Here is a 16,955-nt window from a genome sequence, read left to right on the forward strand (position 1 = left end):
TTTGAAAAAGTCTGGTATGGATAAAGAGAGGTCAAGTGTCAAGATAAATGTCTGAAGAAAAAGACTGGCCAAGTGTCAAGAATAAAAAAGGAAACTGACAAGGAAAATTTCATGGAAAAAACAGTTTGGAAAAAGACTTGTATGGAAAAAGACAGGCCAAGATTCATGGGAAAAAACGGTTTGGAAAAACAATGGCAAGGAAAAAGTTTCATGGGAAAAAACTGTTTGGAAAAAGAATATATTGGAAAAAGACTGGTATGGAAAAAGTCAGGCCAAGATTTATGGGAAAAATGGTTTGGAAGAAGTCTGGTATGGAAAGAGAGAGGCCAATTGTCAAGAAAAAATGAAAAAAAAGGAAATTTTCATGTGAAAAACTGTTTGGAAAAAGACTGCCAAGGAAAATGACAGGCCAAAATTCATGGGAATAAACTGTTTGGAAAAAGAATGTATTATAAAAAGAATGGTATGGAAAAAGTCAGGCCAAGATTTATGGGGAAAACAGGCCAAGTTTCAGGGGAAAAAACTGGGGAAAGTCTGGTATGGAAAGAGAGAGGTCAAGTGTCAAGATAAACGTCTGAAGAAAAAGACTGGCCAAGTGTCAAGAAAAAAAAAAAGGAAAAAGACAGGCCAAATTTCATGGGAAAGAAATGATTGGAAAAATATTGGTATGGAAAAAGACAAGCCAATTGTCAAGACAAAAGGAAAATCACAAGGAACATTTTGTGGGGAAAACTATTTGGAAAAAGTCTGGTATGGAAAGAGAGAGGTCAAGTGTCAAGATAAAAGTCTGAAGAAAAAGACTGGCCAAGTGTCAAGAATAAAAAAGGAAATTGACAAGGAAAATTTCATGGAAAAAACTGTTTGGAAAAAGACTTGTATGGAATAAGACAGGCCAAGATTCATGGGAAAAAACTGTTTGGAAAAAGTCTGGAACGGAAAAAGAGAAGTCAAGTGTTAAGATAAATGTCTGAAGAAAAAGACTGGCCAAATGTCAAGAAAAAAGAGAAAAGGAAAAAGGCAAGGAAAATTTCATGGAAAAAACTGTTTGGAAAACAACTGCCAAGGAAAATGACAGGCCAAAATTCATGGGGAAAAACTGTTTGGAAAAAGAATGTATTATAAAAAGAATGGTATGGAAAAAGTCAGGCCAAGATTTATGGGGAAAAAGGTTTGGAAAAAGTCTGGTATGGAAAGAGAGAGGTCAAGTGTCAAGATAAAAGTCTGAAGAAAAAGACTGGCCAAGTGTCAAGAAAAAAGAGAAAATGAAAAAGACAGGCCAAATTTCATGGAAAAAATGTTAGGAAAAAGACTGGCAAGGAAAAAAATTCATGGGAAAAAACTGTTTGGAAAAAGAATATATTGTAAAAAGACTGGTATGGAAAAAGTCAGGCCAAGATTTATGGGAAAAAACGGTTTGGAAAAAGAATGGAAAGGAAAAAATTTCATGGGAAAAACCGGTTTGGAAAAAGAATATATTGGAATAAGCCTAGTATGGAAAAAGTCAGGCAAAGATTTATGGGAAAAAACGGTTTGGAAAAATACTGGTAAGGAAAAAGACAGGTCAGTTGTCAAGAAAAAATGAAAAATACAATGAAATTTTCATGGGAAAAGCTGTAAGGAAAAAGTCTGGTAAGGGAAAACTCAGGCCATGTTTCAGGGGAAAAAAACTGTTTGGAAAAAGAATGTATTGTAAAAAGATTGGTATGGAAAAAGTCAGGCCAATATTCATGGGTAAAAACTGTTTTGAAAAAGTCTGGTATGGAAAAAGAGAGGTCAAGTGTCAAGATAAATGTCTGAAGAAAAAGACTGGCCAAGTGTCAAGAATAAAAAAGGAAACTGACAAGGAAAATTTCATGGAAAAAACAGTTTGGAAAAAGACTTGTATGGAAAAAGACAGGCCAAGATTCATGGGAAAAAACGGTTTGGAAAAACAATGGCAAGGAAAACGTTAGATGGGAAAAAACTGTTTGGAAAAAGAATATATTGGAAAAAGACTGGTATGGAAAAAGTCAGGCCAAGATTTATGGGAAAAAATGGTTTGGAAGAAGTCTGGTATGGAAAGAGAGAGGCCAATTGTCAAGAAAAAATGAAAAAAACAAGGAAATTTTCATGTGAAAAACTGTTTGGAAAAAGACTGGTAAGGGAAAAAAGGCCAAGTTTCAGGGGAAAAAACTGGGGAAAGTCTGGTATGGAAAGAGAGAGGTCAAGTGTCAAGATAAACGTCTGAAGAAAAAGACTGGCCAAGAAGAAAGAGGAAAGGAAAAAGACATAGAAAATTTCATGGAAAAAACTGTTTGGAAAAAGACTGCCAATGAAAATGACAGGCCAAAATTCATGGGAAAAAACTGTTTGGAAAAAGAATGGCAAGGAAAAAATTTCAAGGGAAAAAACTGTTTGGAAAAAGAATATATTGGAAAAAGACTGGTATGGAAAAAGTCAGGCCAAGATTTATGGGAAAAACGGTTTGGAAAAAAACTGGTAAAGAAAAAGACAGACCAATTGTCAAGAAAAAAAATGAAAAATAAATGAAATTTTCATTGGGAAAACTGTTTGGAAAAAGTCTGGTAAGGGAAAACTCAGGCCAAGTTTCAGGGGAAAAAACTGGAAAAAGTCTGGTATGGAAAGAGAGAGGTCAAGTTCCAAGATGAAAGTCTGAAGAAAAAGACAGGCCAAGTGTCAAGAAAAAAGAGAAAAGGAAAAAGACAACTAAATTTCATGGAAAAAATGTTAGGAAAAAGACTGGCAAGGAAAAAAATTCATGGGAAAAAACTGTTTGAAAAAAGATTGTATTGTAAAAAGATTGGTATGGAAAAAGTCAGGCCAATATTCATGGGTAAAAACTGTTTTGAAAAAGTCTGGTATGGAAAAAGAGAGGTCAAGTGTCAAGATAAATATCTGAAGAAAAAGACTGGCCAAGTGTCAAGAATAAAAATGGAAACTGACAAGGAAAATTTCATGGAAAAAACAGTTTGGAAAAAGACTTGTATGGAAAAAGACAGGCCAAGATTCATGGGAAAAAACGGTTTGGAAAAACAATGGCAAGGAAAACGTTTCATGGGAAAAAACTGTTTGGAAAAAGAATATATTGGAAAAAGACTGGTATGGAAAAAGTCAGGCCAAGATTTATGGGAAAAAATGGTTTGGAAGAAGTCTGGTATGGAAAGAGAGAAGCCAATTGTCAAGAAAAAATGAAAAAAACAAGGAAATTTTCATGTGAAAAACTGTTTTGAAAAAGACTGCCAAGTAAAATGACAGGCCAAAATTCATGGGAATAAACTGTTTGGAAAAAGAATGTATTATAAAAAGAATGGTATGGAAAAAGTCAGGCCAAGATTTATGGGGAAACAGGCCAAGTTTCAGGGGAAAAAACTGGGGAAAGTCTGGTATGGAAAGAGAGAGGTCAAGTGTCAAGATAAACGTCTGAAGAAAAAGACTGGCCAAGTGTCAAGAAAAAAAAAAGGAAAAAGACAGGCCAAATTTCATGGGAAAGAAATGATTGGAAAAATATTGGTATGGAAAAAGACAAGCCAATTGTCAAGACAAAAGGAAAATCACAAGGAACATTTTGTGGGGAAAACAGTTTGGAAAAAGTCTGGTATGGAAAAAGAGAGGTCGTCAAGATAAATGTCTGAAGAAAAAGACTGGCCAAGTGTCAAGAAAAAAAAAGGAAACTGAAAAGGAAAATTTGATGGAAAAAAATGTTTGGAAAAAGTCTGGAACGGAAAAAGGGAGGTCAAGTGTCAAGAAAAATGTCTGAAGAAAAAGACTGGCCAAATGTCAAGAAAAACAGAAAAGGAAAAAGACGGAAAATTTCATGGAAAAAACTGTTTGGAAAAAGACTGGTAAGGGAAATGACGGGGCAAAATTCATGGGAAAAAACTGTTTGGAAAAAGAATGTATTGTAAAAAAACTGGTATGGAAAAAGTCAGGTCAAGATTTATGGGAAAAAACGGTTTGGAAAAAGAATGGCAAGGGAAAACTCAGGCCAAGTTTCAGGGGGAAAAACTGGAAAAAGTCTGGTATAGAAAGAGAGAGGTCAAGTGTCAAGATAAACGTCTGAAGAAAAAGACTGGCCAAATGTCAAGAAAAAAGAGAAAAGGAAAAAGGCAAGGAAAATTTCATGGAAAAAACTGTTTGGAAAACAACTGCCAAGGAAAATGACAGGCCAAAATTCATGGGGAAAAACTGTTTGGAAAAAGAATGTATTATAAAAAGAATGGTATGGAAAAAGTCAGGCCAAGATTTATGGGGAAAAAGGTTTGGAAAAAGTCTGGTATGGAAAGAGAGAGGTCAAGTTTCAAGATAAAAGTCTGAAGAAAAAGACTGGCCAAGTGTCAAGAAAAAAGAGAAAACGAAAAAGACTTGCCAAGTGTCAAGAAAAAAGAGAAAACGAAAAAGACAGGCCAAATTTCATGGAAAGAAATGATTGGAGAAATATTGGTATGGAAAAAGGCCAATTGTCAAGACAATTGTCAAGTCTGGTATGGAAACAGAGAGGTCAAGTGTCAAGATAAACGTCTGAAGAAAAAGACTGGCCAAGAAGAAAGAGAAAAGGAAAAAGACAAGGAAATTTTCAAGGAAAAAATTGTTTGGAAAAAGAATGTATTGTAAAAAAACTGGTATGGAAAAAGTCAGGTCAAGATTTATGGGAAAAAACGGTTTGGAAAAAGAATGGCAAGGGAAAACTTAGGCCAAGTTTCAGGGGGGAAAACTGGAAAAAGTCTGGTATAGAAAGAGAGAGGTCAAGTGTCAAGATAAATGTCTGAAGGAAAAGACTTGCCAAGTGTCAAGAAAAAAGAGAAAAGGAAAAAGACAGGCCAAATTTCATGGGAAAAAATTGTTTGGAAAAAGACTGGTAAGGGAAAACAGGCCAAGTTTCAGGGGAAAAAACTGGGAAAAGTCTGGTATGGAAACAGAGAGGTCGAGTGTCAAGATAAACGTCTGAAGAAAAAGACTGGCCAAATGTCAAGAAAAAAGAGAAAAGGAAAAAGGCAAGGAAAATTTCATGGAAAAAACTGTTTGGAAAACAACTGCCAAGGAAAATGACAGGCCAAAATTCATGGGGAAAAACTGTTTGGAAAAAGAATGTATTATAAAAAGAATGGTATGGAAAAAGTCAGGCCAAGATTTATGGGGAAAAAGGTTTGGAAAAAGTCTGGTATGGAAAGAGAGAGGTCAAGTATCAAGATAAAAGTCTGAAGAAAAAGACTGGCCAAGTGTCAAGAAAAAAGAGAAAACGAAAAAGACTTGCCAAGTGTCAAGAAAAAAGAGAAAACGAAAAAGACAGGCCAAATTTCATGGAAAGAAATGATTGGAGAAATATTGGTATGGAAAAAGGCCAATTGTCAAGACAAAAGGAAAATCATAAGGAAAATTTCATGGGGAAAACTGTTTGGAAAAATACTGGTAAGGGAAAGGTCAGGCCAGGTTTCCTGGGAAAAAACTGTTTGGAAAAAGTCTGGTACGGAAAAAGAGAGGTCAAGTGTTAAGATAAATGTCTGAAGAAAAAGACAGGCCAAGTGTCAAGAAAAAGAGAAAAGGAAAAATATAAGGAAAATTTCATTGGGAAAACTATTTGGAAAAAGTCTGGTATGGAAAAAGAGAGGTCAAGTGTCAAGATAAAAGTCTGAAGAAAGAGACAGGCCAAGTGTCAAGAAAAAAGAGAAAAGGAAAAAGACAACTCAATTTCATGGAAAAAATGTTAGGAAAAAGACTGGCTAGGAAAAAAATTCATGGGAAAAACTGTTTGGAAAAAGAATGTATTGGAAAAAGATTGGTATGGAAAAAGTCAGGCCAATATTCATGGGAAAAACTGTTTGGAAAAAGTCTGGTATGGAAAAAGAGAGGTCAAGTGTCAAGATAAATGTCTGAAGAAAAAGACTGGCCAAGTGTCAAGAAAAAAAAAGGAAACTGAAAAGGAAAATTTGATGGAAAAAAATGACAAGCCAAAATTCATGGGAAAAAACTGTTTGGAAAAAGAATGTATTATAAAAAGAATGGTATGGAAAAAGTCAGGCCAAGATTTATGGGGAAAACAGGCCAAGTTTAAGGGGAAAAAACTGGGGAAAGTCTGGTATGGAAAGAGAGAGGTCAAGTGTCAAGATAAACGTCTGAAGAAAAAGTCTGGCCAAGTGTCAAGAAAAAAAAAAGGAAAAAGACAGGCCAAATTTCATGGGAAAGAAATGATTGGAAAAATATTGGTATGGAAAAAGACAAGCCAATTGTCAAGACCAAAGAAAAATCACAAGGAACATTTTGTGGGGAAAACTATTTGGAAAAAGTCTGGTATGGAAAGAGAGAGTTCAAGTGTCAAGATAAAAGTCTGAAGAAAAAGACTGGCCAAGTGTCAAGAATAAAAAAGGAAACTGACAAGGAAATTTTCATGGGAAAAACTGTATGGAAAAAGACTGGTAAGGGAAAACTCAGGCCAAGTTTCAGAGGAAAAAAACTGGAAAAAGTCTGGTATGGAAAGAGAGAGGTCAAGTGTCAAGATAAATGTCTGAAGAAAAAGACTGGCCAAGTGTCAAGAAAAAAGAGAAAAGGAAAAAGGCAGGCCAAATTTCATGGGAAAGAAATGATTGGAAAAATATCGGTATGGAAAAAGACAAGCCAATTGTCAAGACAAAAGGAAAATCACAAGGAAAATTTTGTGGGGAAAAACAGTTTGGAAAAAGACTGGTAAGGAAAAAGACAGCCCAATTGTCAAGAAAAAGAGAAAAGGAAAAATTCAAGGAAAATTTCATGGGGAAATCTGTTTGGAAAAAGTCTGGTATGGAAAAAGAGGAGTGAAGTGTCAAGATAAATGTCTGAAGAAAAAGACTGGCCAAGTGTCAAGAAAAAAAAAGGGAACTGACAAGGAAAATTTCATGGAAAAAACTGTTTTGAAAAAGTTTGGAACGGAAAAAGAGTGGTCAAGTGTCAAGACAAACGTCTGAAGAAAAAGACTGGCCAAGAAGAAAGAGAAAAGGAAAAAGACATGGAAAATTTCATGGAAAAAACTGTTTGGAAAAAGACTGCCAATGAAAATGACAGGCCAAGATTTATGGGTAAAAGGAGTTTGGAAAAAGAATGGCAAGAAAAAAATTTCATGGGAAAAAACTCTTTGGAAAAAGAATATATTTTAAACAGACTGGTATGGAAAAATTCAGGCCAAGATTTATGGGAAAAACGGTTTGGAAAAAGAATGGCAAAAAAAATTTCATGGGAAAAAACTGTTTGGAAAAAGAATATATTGGAAAAAGACTGGTATGGAAAAAGTCAGGTCAAGATTTGTGGGAGAAAACGGTTTGGAAAAAGAATGGCAAGGAAAAAATTTCATGGTAAAAAAACTGTTTGGAAAAAGAATATATTGGAAAAAGACTGGTATGGAAAAAGTCAGGCCAAGATTTATGGGAAAAAACGGTTTGGAAAAAGACTGGTAAGGAAAAAGACAGACCAATTGTCAAGAAAAATAATGAAAAATAAATGAAATTTTCATGGGGAAAACTGTTTGGAAAAAGACTGGTAAGGGAAAACTCAGGCCAAGTTTCAGGGGAAAAAAACTGGAAAAAGTCTGGTATGGAAAGGGAGAGGTCAATGCAAAGATAAAAGTCTGAAGAAAAAGACAGGCCAAGTGTCAAGAAAAAAGAGAAAAGGAAAAAGACAACTAAATTTCATGGAAAAAATGTTAGGAAAAAGACTGGCAAGGAAAAAAGAATATATTGGAAAAAGACTGGTATGGAAAAAGTCAGGCCAAGATTTATGGGAAAAAACGGTTTGGAAAAATAATGGTAAGGAAAAAGACAGGCCAAAATTCATGGGGAAAAACTGTTTGGAAAAAGAATGTATTATAAAAAGAATGGTATGGAAAAAGTCAGGCCAAGATTTATGGGGAAAAAGGTTTGGAAAAAGTCTGGTATGGAAAGAGAGAGGTCAAGTATCAAGATAAAAGTCTGAAGAAAAAGACTGGCCAAGTGTCAAGAAAAAAGAGAAAACGAAAAAGACTTGCCAAGTGTCAAGAAAAAAGAGAAAACGAAAAAGACAGGCCAAATTTCATGAAAAGAAATGATTGGAGAAATATTGGTATGGAAAAAGGCCAATTGTCAAGACAAAAGGAAAATCACAAGGAAAATTTCATGGGGAAAACTGTTTGGAAAAATACTGGTAAGGGAAAGGTCAGGCCAGGTTTCCTGGGAAAAAACTGTTTGGAAAAAGTCTGGTACGGAAAAAGAGAGGTCAAGTGTTAAGATAAATGTCTGAAGAAAAAGACAGGCCAAGTGTCAAGAAAAAGAGAAAAGGAAAAATATAAGGAAAATTTCATTGGGAAAACTATTTGGAAAAAGTCTGGTATGGAAAAAGAGAGGTCAAGTGTCAAGATAAAAGTCTGAAGAAAGAGACAGGCCAAGTGTCAAGAAAAAAGAGAAAAGGAAAAAGACAACTCAATTTCATGGAAAAAATGTTAGGAAAAAGATTGGCTAGGAAAAAAATTCATGGGAAAAAACTGTTTGGAAAAAGAATGTATTGGAAAAAGATTGGTATGGAAAAAGTCAGGCCAATATTCATGGGAAAAACTGTTTGGAAAAAGTCTGGTATGGAAAAAGAGAGGTCAAGTGTCAAGATAAATGTCTGAAGAAAAAGACTGGCCAAATGTCAAGAAAAACAGAAAAGGAAAAAGACAAGGAAAATTTCATGGAAAAATTGTTTGGAAAAAGACTGCCAAGGAAAATGACAGGGCAAAATTCATGGGAAAAAACTGTTTGGAAAAAGAATGTATTGTAAAAAGACTGGTATGGAAAAAGTCAGGCCAAGATTTATGGGAAAAAACGGTTTGGAAAAAGAATATATTGGAAAAAGACTGGTATGGAAAAAGTCAGGCCAAGATTTTTGAAAAAAAAAACGGTTTGGAAAAATACTGGTAAGGAAAAAGACAGGCCAATTGTCATGAAAAAATGAAAAATACAAGGAAATTTTCATGGGAAAAACTGTATGGAAAAAGACTGGTATGGGAAAACTCAGGCCAAGTTTCAGGGGAAAAAACTGGAAAAAGTCTGGTATGGAAAGAGAGAGGTCAAGTGTCAAGATAAATGTCTGAAGAAAAAGACTGGCCAAGTGTCAAGAAAAAAAAGGAAACTGACAACGAAAATTTCATGGAAAAAACTGTTTGGAAGAAGTCTGGAACGGAAAAAGAGGTCAAGTGTCAAGATTAATGTCTGAAGAAAAAGTCTGGCCAAATGTCAAGAAAAAAGAGAAAAAGAAAAAGACAAGGAAAATTTCATGGAAAAATCTGTTTGGAAAAAGACTGCCAAGGAAAATGACAGGGCAAAATTCATGGGAAAAAACTGTTTGGAAAAAGAATGTATTGTAAAAAGACTGGTATGGAAAAAGTCAGGCCAAGATTTATGGGAAAAAACGGTTTGGAAAAATAATGGTAAGGAAAAAGACAGGCCAAAATTCATGGGGAAAAACTGTTTGGAAAAAGAATGTATTATAAAAAGAATGGTATGGAAAAAGTCAGGCCAAGATTTATGGGGAAAAAGGTTTGGAAAAAGTCTGGTATGGAAAGAGAGAGGTCAAGTATCAAGATAAAAGTCTGAAGAAAAAGACTGGCCAAGTGTCAAGAAAAAAGAGAAAACGAAAAAGACTTGCCAAGTGTCAAGAAAAAAGAGAAAACGAAAAAGACAGGCCAAATTTCATGAAAAGAAATGATTGGAGAAATATTGGTATGGAAAAAGGCCAATTGTCAAGACAAAAGGAAAATCACAAGGAAAATTTCATGGGGAAAACTGTTTGGAAAAATACTGGTAAGGGAAAGGTCAGGCCAGGTTTCCTGGGAAAAAACTGTTTGGAAAAAGTCTGGTACGGAAAAAGAGAGGTCAAGTGTTAAGATAAATGTCTGAAGAAAAAGACAGGCCAAGTGTCAAGAAAAAGAGAAAAGGAAAAATATAAGGAAAATTTCATTGGGAAAACTATTTGGAAAAAGTCTGGTATGGAAAAAGAGAGGTCAAGTGTCAAGATAAAAGTCTGAAGAAAGAGACAGGCCAAGTGTCAAGAAAAAAGAGAAAAGGAAAAAGACAACTCAATTTCATGGAAAAAATGTTAGGAAAAAGATTGGCTAGGAAAAAAATTCATGGGAAAAAACTGTTTGGAAAAAGAATGTATTGGAAAAAGATTGGTATGGAAAAAGTCAGGCCAATATTCATGGGAAAAACTGTTTGGAAAAAGTCTGGTATGGAAAAAGAGAGGTCAAGTGTCAAGATAAATGTCTGAAGAAAAAGACTGGCCAAATGTCAAGAAAAACAGAAAAGGAAAAAGACAAGGAAAATTTCATGGAAAAATTGTTTGGAAAAAGACTGCCAAGGAAAATGACAGGGCAAAATTCATGGGAAAAAACTGTTTGGAAAAAGAATGTATTGTAAAAAGACTGGTATGGAAAAAGTCAGGCCAAGATTTATGGGAAAAAACGGTTTGGAAAAAGAATATATTGGAAAAAGACTGGTATGGAAAAAGTCAGGCCAAGATTTTTGAAAAAAAAACGGTTTGGAAAAATACTGGTAAGGAAAAAGACAGGCCAATTGTCATGAAAAAATGAAAAATACAAGGAAATTTTCATGGGAAAAACTGTATGGAAAAAGACTGGTATGGGAAAACTCAGGCCAAGTTTCAGGGGAAAAAACTGGAAAAAGTCTGGTATGGAAAGAGAGAGGTCAAGTGTCAAGATAAATGTCTGAAGAAAAAGACTGGCCAAGTGTCAAGAAAAAAAAGGAAACTGACAACGAAAATTTCATGGAAAAAACTGTTTGGAAGAAGTCTGGAACGGAAAAAGAGGTCAAGTGTCAAGATTAATGTCTGAAGAAAAAGTCTGGCCAAATGTCAAGAAAAAAGAGAAAAAGAAAAAGACAAGGAAAATTTCATGGAAAAATCTGTTTGGAAAAAGACTGCCAAGGAAAATGACAGGGCAAAATTCATGGGAAAAAACTGTTTGGAAAAAGAATGTATTGTAAAAAGACTGGTATGGAAAAAGTCAGGCCAAGATTTATGGAAAAAAACGGTTTGGAAAAAGAATGGCAAGGAAAAAATTTCATGGGAAAAACCGGTTTGGAAAAAGAATATATTGGAATAATACTAGTATGGAAAAAGTCAGGCCAAGATTTATGGGAAAAAACGGTTTGGAAAAATACTGGTAAGGAAAAAGACAGGCCAATTGTCAAGAAAAAATGAAAAATACAAGGAAATTTTCATGGGAAAAGCTGTAAGGAAAAAGACTGGTAAGGGAAAACTCAGGCCAAGTTTCAGGGGAAAAAACTGGAAAAAGTCTGGTATGGAAAGAGAGAGGTCAAGTGTCAAGATAAATGTCTGAAGAAAAAGACTGGCCTAGTGTCAAGAAAAAAAAAGGAAACTGACAAGGAAAATTTCATGGGAAAAACTGTTTGGAAAAAGACTGGTAAGGGAAATGACGGGGCAAAATTCATGGGAAAAAACTGTTTGGAAAAAGAATGTATTGTAAAAAAACTGGTATGGAAAAAGTCAGGTCAAGATTTATGGGAAAAAACGGTTTGGAAAAAGAATGGCAAGGGAAAACTCAGGCCAAGTTTCAGGGGGAAAAACTGGAAAAAGTCTGGTATAGAAAGAGAGAGGTCAAGTGTCAAGATAAATGTCTGAAGGAAAAGACTTGCCAAGTGTCAAGAAAAAAGAGAAAAGGAAAAAGACAGGCCAAAATTCATGGGAAAAAATTGTTTGGAAAAAGACTTGTAAGGGAAAACAGGCCAAGTTTCAGGGGAAAAAACTGGGAAAAGTCTGGTATGTAAACAGAGAGGTCAAGTGTCAAGATAAACGTCTGAAGAAAAAGACTGGCCAAATGTCAAGAAAAAAGAGAAAAGGAAAAAGGCAAGGAAAATTTCATGGAAAAAACTGTTTGGAAAACAACTGCCAAGGAAAATGACAGGCCAAAATTCATGGGGAAAAACTGTTTGGAAAAAGAATGTATTATAAAAAGAATGGTATGGAAAAAGTCAGGCCAAGATTTATGGGGAAAAAGGTTTGGAAAAAGTCTGGTATGGAAAGAGAGAGGTCAAGTATCAAGATAAAAGTCTGAAGAAAAAGACTGGCCAAGTGTCAAGAAAAAAGAGAAAACGAAAAAGACTTGCCAAGTGTCAAGAAAAAAGAGAAAACGAAAAAGACAGGCCAAATTTCATGGAAAGAAATGATTGGAGAAATATTGGTATGGAAAAAGGCCAATTGTCAAGACAATTGTCAAGTCTGGTATGGAAACAGAGAGGTCAAGTGTCAAGATAAACGTCTGAAGAAAAAGACTGGCCAAGAAGAAAGAGAAAAGGAAAAAGACAAGGAAATTTTCAAGGAAAAAATTGTTTGGAAAAAAACTCCCAAGGAAAATGACAGGCCAAAATTCATGGGAAAAAAATGTTTGGAAAAAGAATGGCAAGGAAAAAATTTCATGGGAAAAAACTGTTTGGAAAAAGAATATATTGGAAAAAGACTGGTATGGAAAAAGTCAGGCCAAGATTTATGGGAAAAAACGGTTTGGAAAAAGACTGGTAAAGAAAAAGACAGCCCAATTATCAAGAAAAAATGAAAAAAACAAGGAAATTTTCATGTGAAAAACTGTTTGGAAAAAGACTGCCAAGGAAAATGACAGGCCAAAATTCATGGGAAAAAACTGTTTGGAAAAAGAATGTATTATAAAAAGAATGGTATGGAAAAAGTCAGGCCAAGATTTATGGGGAAAACAGACCAAGTTTCAGGGGAAAAAACTGGGGAAAGTCTGGTATGGAAAGAGAGAGGTTAAGTGTCAAGATAAACGTCTGAAGAAAAAGTCTGGCCAAGTGTCAAGAAAAAAAAAAGGAAAAAGACAGGCCAAATTTCATGGGAAAGAAATGATTGGAAAAATATTGGTATGGAAAAAGACAAGCCAATTGTCAAGACCAAAGGAAAATCACAAGGAACATTTTGTGGGGAAAACTATTTGGAAAAAGTCTGGTATGGAAAGAGAGAGTTCAAGTGTCAAGATAAAAGTCTGAAGAAAAAGACTGGCCAAGTGTCAAGAATAAAAAAGGAAACTGACAAGGAAATTTTCTTGGGAAAAACTGTATGGAAAAAGACTGGTAAGGGAAAACTCAGGCCAAGTTTCAGGGGAAAAAAACTGGAAAAAGTCTGGTATGGAAAGAGAGAGGTCAAGTGTCAAGATAAATGTCTGAAGAAAAAGACTGGCCAAGTGTCAAGAAAAAAGAGAAAAGGAAAAAGGCAGGCCAAATTTCATGGGAAAGAAATGATTGGAAAAATATCGGTATGGAAAAAGACAAGCCAATTGTCAAGACAAAAGGAAAATCACAAGGAAAATTTTGTGGGGAAAAACAGTTTGGAAAAAGACTGGTAAGGAAAAAGACAGCCCAATTGTCAAGAAAAAGAGAAAAGGAAAAATTCAAGGAAAATTTCATGGGGAAATCTGTTTGGAAAAATTCTGGTATGGAAAAAGAGAAGTGAAGTGTCAAGATAAATGTCTGAAGAAAAAGACTGGCCAAGTGTCAAGAAAAAAAAAGGAAACTGACAAGGAAAATTTCATGGAAAAAACTGTTTTGAAAAAGTTTGGAACGGAAAAAGAGTGGTCAAGTGTCAAGACAAACGTCTGAAGAAAAAGACTGGCCAAGAAGAAAGAGAAAAGGAAAAAGACATGGAAAATTTCATGGAAAAAACTGTTTGGAAAAAGACTGCCAATGAAAATGACAGGCCAAGATTTATGGGTAAAAGGAGTTTGGAAAAAGAATGGCAAGAAAAAAATTTCATGGGAAAAAACTCTTTGGAAAAAGAATATATTTTAAAAAGACTGGTATGGAAAAATTCAGGCCAAGATTTATGGGAAAAATGGTTTGGAAAAAGAATGGCAAAAAAAATTTCATGGGAAAAAACTGTTTGGAAAAAGAATATATTGGAAAAAGACTGGTATGGAAAAAGTCAGGTCAAGATTTGTGGGAGAAAACGGTTTGGAAAAAGAATGGCAAGGAAAAAATTTCATGGTAAAAAAACTGTTTGGAAAAAGAATATATTGGAAAAAGACTGGTATGGAAAAAGTCAGGCCAAGATTTATGGGAAAAAACGGTTTGGAAAAAGACTGGTAAGGAAAAAGACAGACCAATTGTCAAGAAAAATAATGAAAAATAAATGAAATTTTCATGGGGAAAACTGTTTGGAAAAAGACTGGTAAGGGAAAACTCAGGCCAAGTTTCAGGGGAAAAAACTGGAAAAAGTCTGGTATGGAAAGAGAGAGGTCAATGCAAAGATAAAAGTCTGAAGAAAAAGACAGGCCAAGTGTCAAGAAAAAAGAGAAAAGGAAAAAGACAACTAAATTTCATGGAAAAAATGTTAGGAAAAAGACTGGCAAGGAAAAAGAATATATTGGAAAAAGACTGGTATGGAAAAAGTCAGGCCAAGATTTATGGGAAAAAACGGTTTGGAAAAAAACTGGTAAAGAAAAAGACAGACCAATTGTCAAGAAAAAAATGAAAAATAAATGAAATTTTCATGGGGAAAACTGTTTGGAAAAAAATTTATTGGAATATACTGGAAAAAGACTGGTATGGAAAAAGTCAGGCCAAGATTTATGGGAAAAAACGGTTTGGAAAAATAATGGTATAGAAAAAGACAGGTCAATTGTCAAGAAAAAATGAAAAATACAAGGAAATTTTCATGGGAAAAGCTGTAAGGAAAAAGACTGTTAAGGGAAAACTCAGGCCAAGTTTCAGGGGAAAAAACTGTTTGGAAAAAGAATGTATTGTAAAAACACTGGTATGGAAAAAGTCAGGTCAAGATTTATGGGAAAAAACGGTTTGGAAAAAGAATGGCAAGGGAAAACTCAGGCCAAGTTTCAGGGGAAAGAACTGGAAAAAGTCTGGTATAGAAAGAGAGAGGTCAAGTGTCAAGATAAATATCTGAAGGAAAAGACTGGCCAAGTGTCAAGAAAAAAGAGAAAAGGAAAAAGACAACTAAATTTCATGGAAAAAATGTTGGGAAAAAGACTGGCAAGGAAAAAAATTCATGGGAAAAAACTTTGAAAAAAGAATGTACTGTAAAAAGATTGGTATGGAAAAAGTCAGGCCAATATTCATGGGTAAAAACTGTTTAGAAAAAGTCTGGTATGGAAAAAGAGAGGTCAAGTGTCAAGATAAATGTCTGAAGAAAAAGACTGGCCAAGTGTCAAGAATAAAAAAGAAAACTGACAAGGAAAATTTCATGGAAAAAACTGTTTGGAAAAAGACTTGTATGGAAAAAGACAGGCCAAGATTCATGGGAAAAAACGATTTGGAAAAACAATGGCAAGGAAAAAATTTCATGGGAAAAAACTGTTTGGAAAAAGAATATATTGGAAAAAGACTGGTATGGAAAAAGTCAGGCCAAGATTTATGGGAAAAATGGTTTGGAAGAAGTCTGGTATGGAAAGAGAGAGGTCAATGCAAAGATAAAAGTCTGAAGAAAAAGACAGGCCAAGTGTCAAGAAAAAAGAGAAAAGGAAAAAGACAACTAAATTTCATGGAAAAAATGTTAGGAAAAAGACTGGCAAGGAAAAAGAATATATTGGAAAAAGACTGGTATGGAAAAAGTCAGGCCAAGATTTATGGGAAAAAACGGTTTGGAAAAAAACTGGTAAAGAAAAAGACAGACCAATTGTCAAGAAAAAAATGAAAAATAAATGAAATTTTCATGGGGAAAACTGTTTGGAAAAAAATTTATTGGAATATACTGGAAAAAGACTGGTATGGAAAAAGTCAGGCCAAGATTTATGGGAAAAAACGGTTTGGAAAAATAATGGTATAGAAAAAGACAGGTCAATTGTCAAGAAAAAATGAAAAATACAAGGAAATTTTCATGGGAAAAGCTGTAAGGAAAAAGACTGTTAAGGGAAAACTCAGGCCAAGTTTCAGGGGAAAAAACTGTTTGGAAAAAGAATGTATTGTAAAAACACTGGTATGGAAAAAGTCAGGTCAAGATTTATGGGAAAAAACGGTTTGGAAAAAGAATGGCAAGGGAAAACTCAGGCCAAGTTTCAGGGGAAAGAACTGGAAAAAGTCTGGTATAGAAAGAGAGAGGTCAAGTGTCAAGATAAATATCTGAAGGAAAAGACTGGCCAAGTGTCAAGAAAAAAGAGAAAAGGAAAAAGACAACTAAATTTCATGGAAAAAATGTTGGGAAAAAGACTGGCAAGGAAAAAAATTCATGGGAAAAAACTTTGAAAAAAGAATGTACTGTAAAAAGATTGGTATGGAAAAAGTCAGGCCAATATTCATGGGTAAAAACTGTTTAGAAAAAGTCTGGTATGGAAAAAGAGAGGTCAAGTGTCAAGATAAATGTCTGAAGAAAAAGACTGGCCAAGTGTCAAGAATAAAAAAGAAAACTGACAAGGAAAATTTCATGGAAAAAACTGTTTGGAAAAAGACTTGTATGGAAAAAGACAGGCCAAGATTCATGGGAAAAAACGATTTGGAAAAACAATGGCAAGGAAAAAATTTCATGGGAAAAAACTGTTTGGAAAAAGAATATATTGGAAAAAGACTGGTATGGAAAAAGTCAGACCAAGATTTATGGGAAAAAATGGTTTGGAAAAAGTCTGGTATGGAAAGAGAGAGGCCAATTGTCAAGAAAAAATGAAAAAAACAAGGAAATTTTCATGTGAAAAACTGTTTGGAAAAAGACTGGTAAGGGAAAAAAGGCCAAGTTTCAGGGAAAAAAACTGGGGAAAGTCTGGTATGGAAAGAGAGAGGTCAAGTGTCAAGATAAAAGTCTGAAGAAAAAGACTGGCCAATAAGAAAGAGAAAAGGAAAAAGACATGGAAAATTTCATGGAAAAAACTGTTTGGAAAAAGACTGCCAATGAAAGTGACAGGCCAAAATTCATGGGAAAAAACTGTTTGGAAAAAGAATGGCAAGGAAAAAATTTCATGGGAAAAAACTGTTTGGAAAAAGAATATATTG

The sequence above is a fragment of the Paroedura picta genome, chromosome 8 (assembly GCF_049243985.1).
Source record: "Paroedura picta isolate Pp20150507F chromosome 8, Ppicta_v3.0, whole genome shotgun sequence".
In the NCBI taxonomy this organism is placed as follows: Eukaryota; Metazoa; Chordata; class Lepidosauria; order Squamata; family Gekkonidae; genus Paroedura; species Paroedura picta.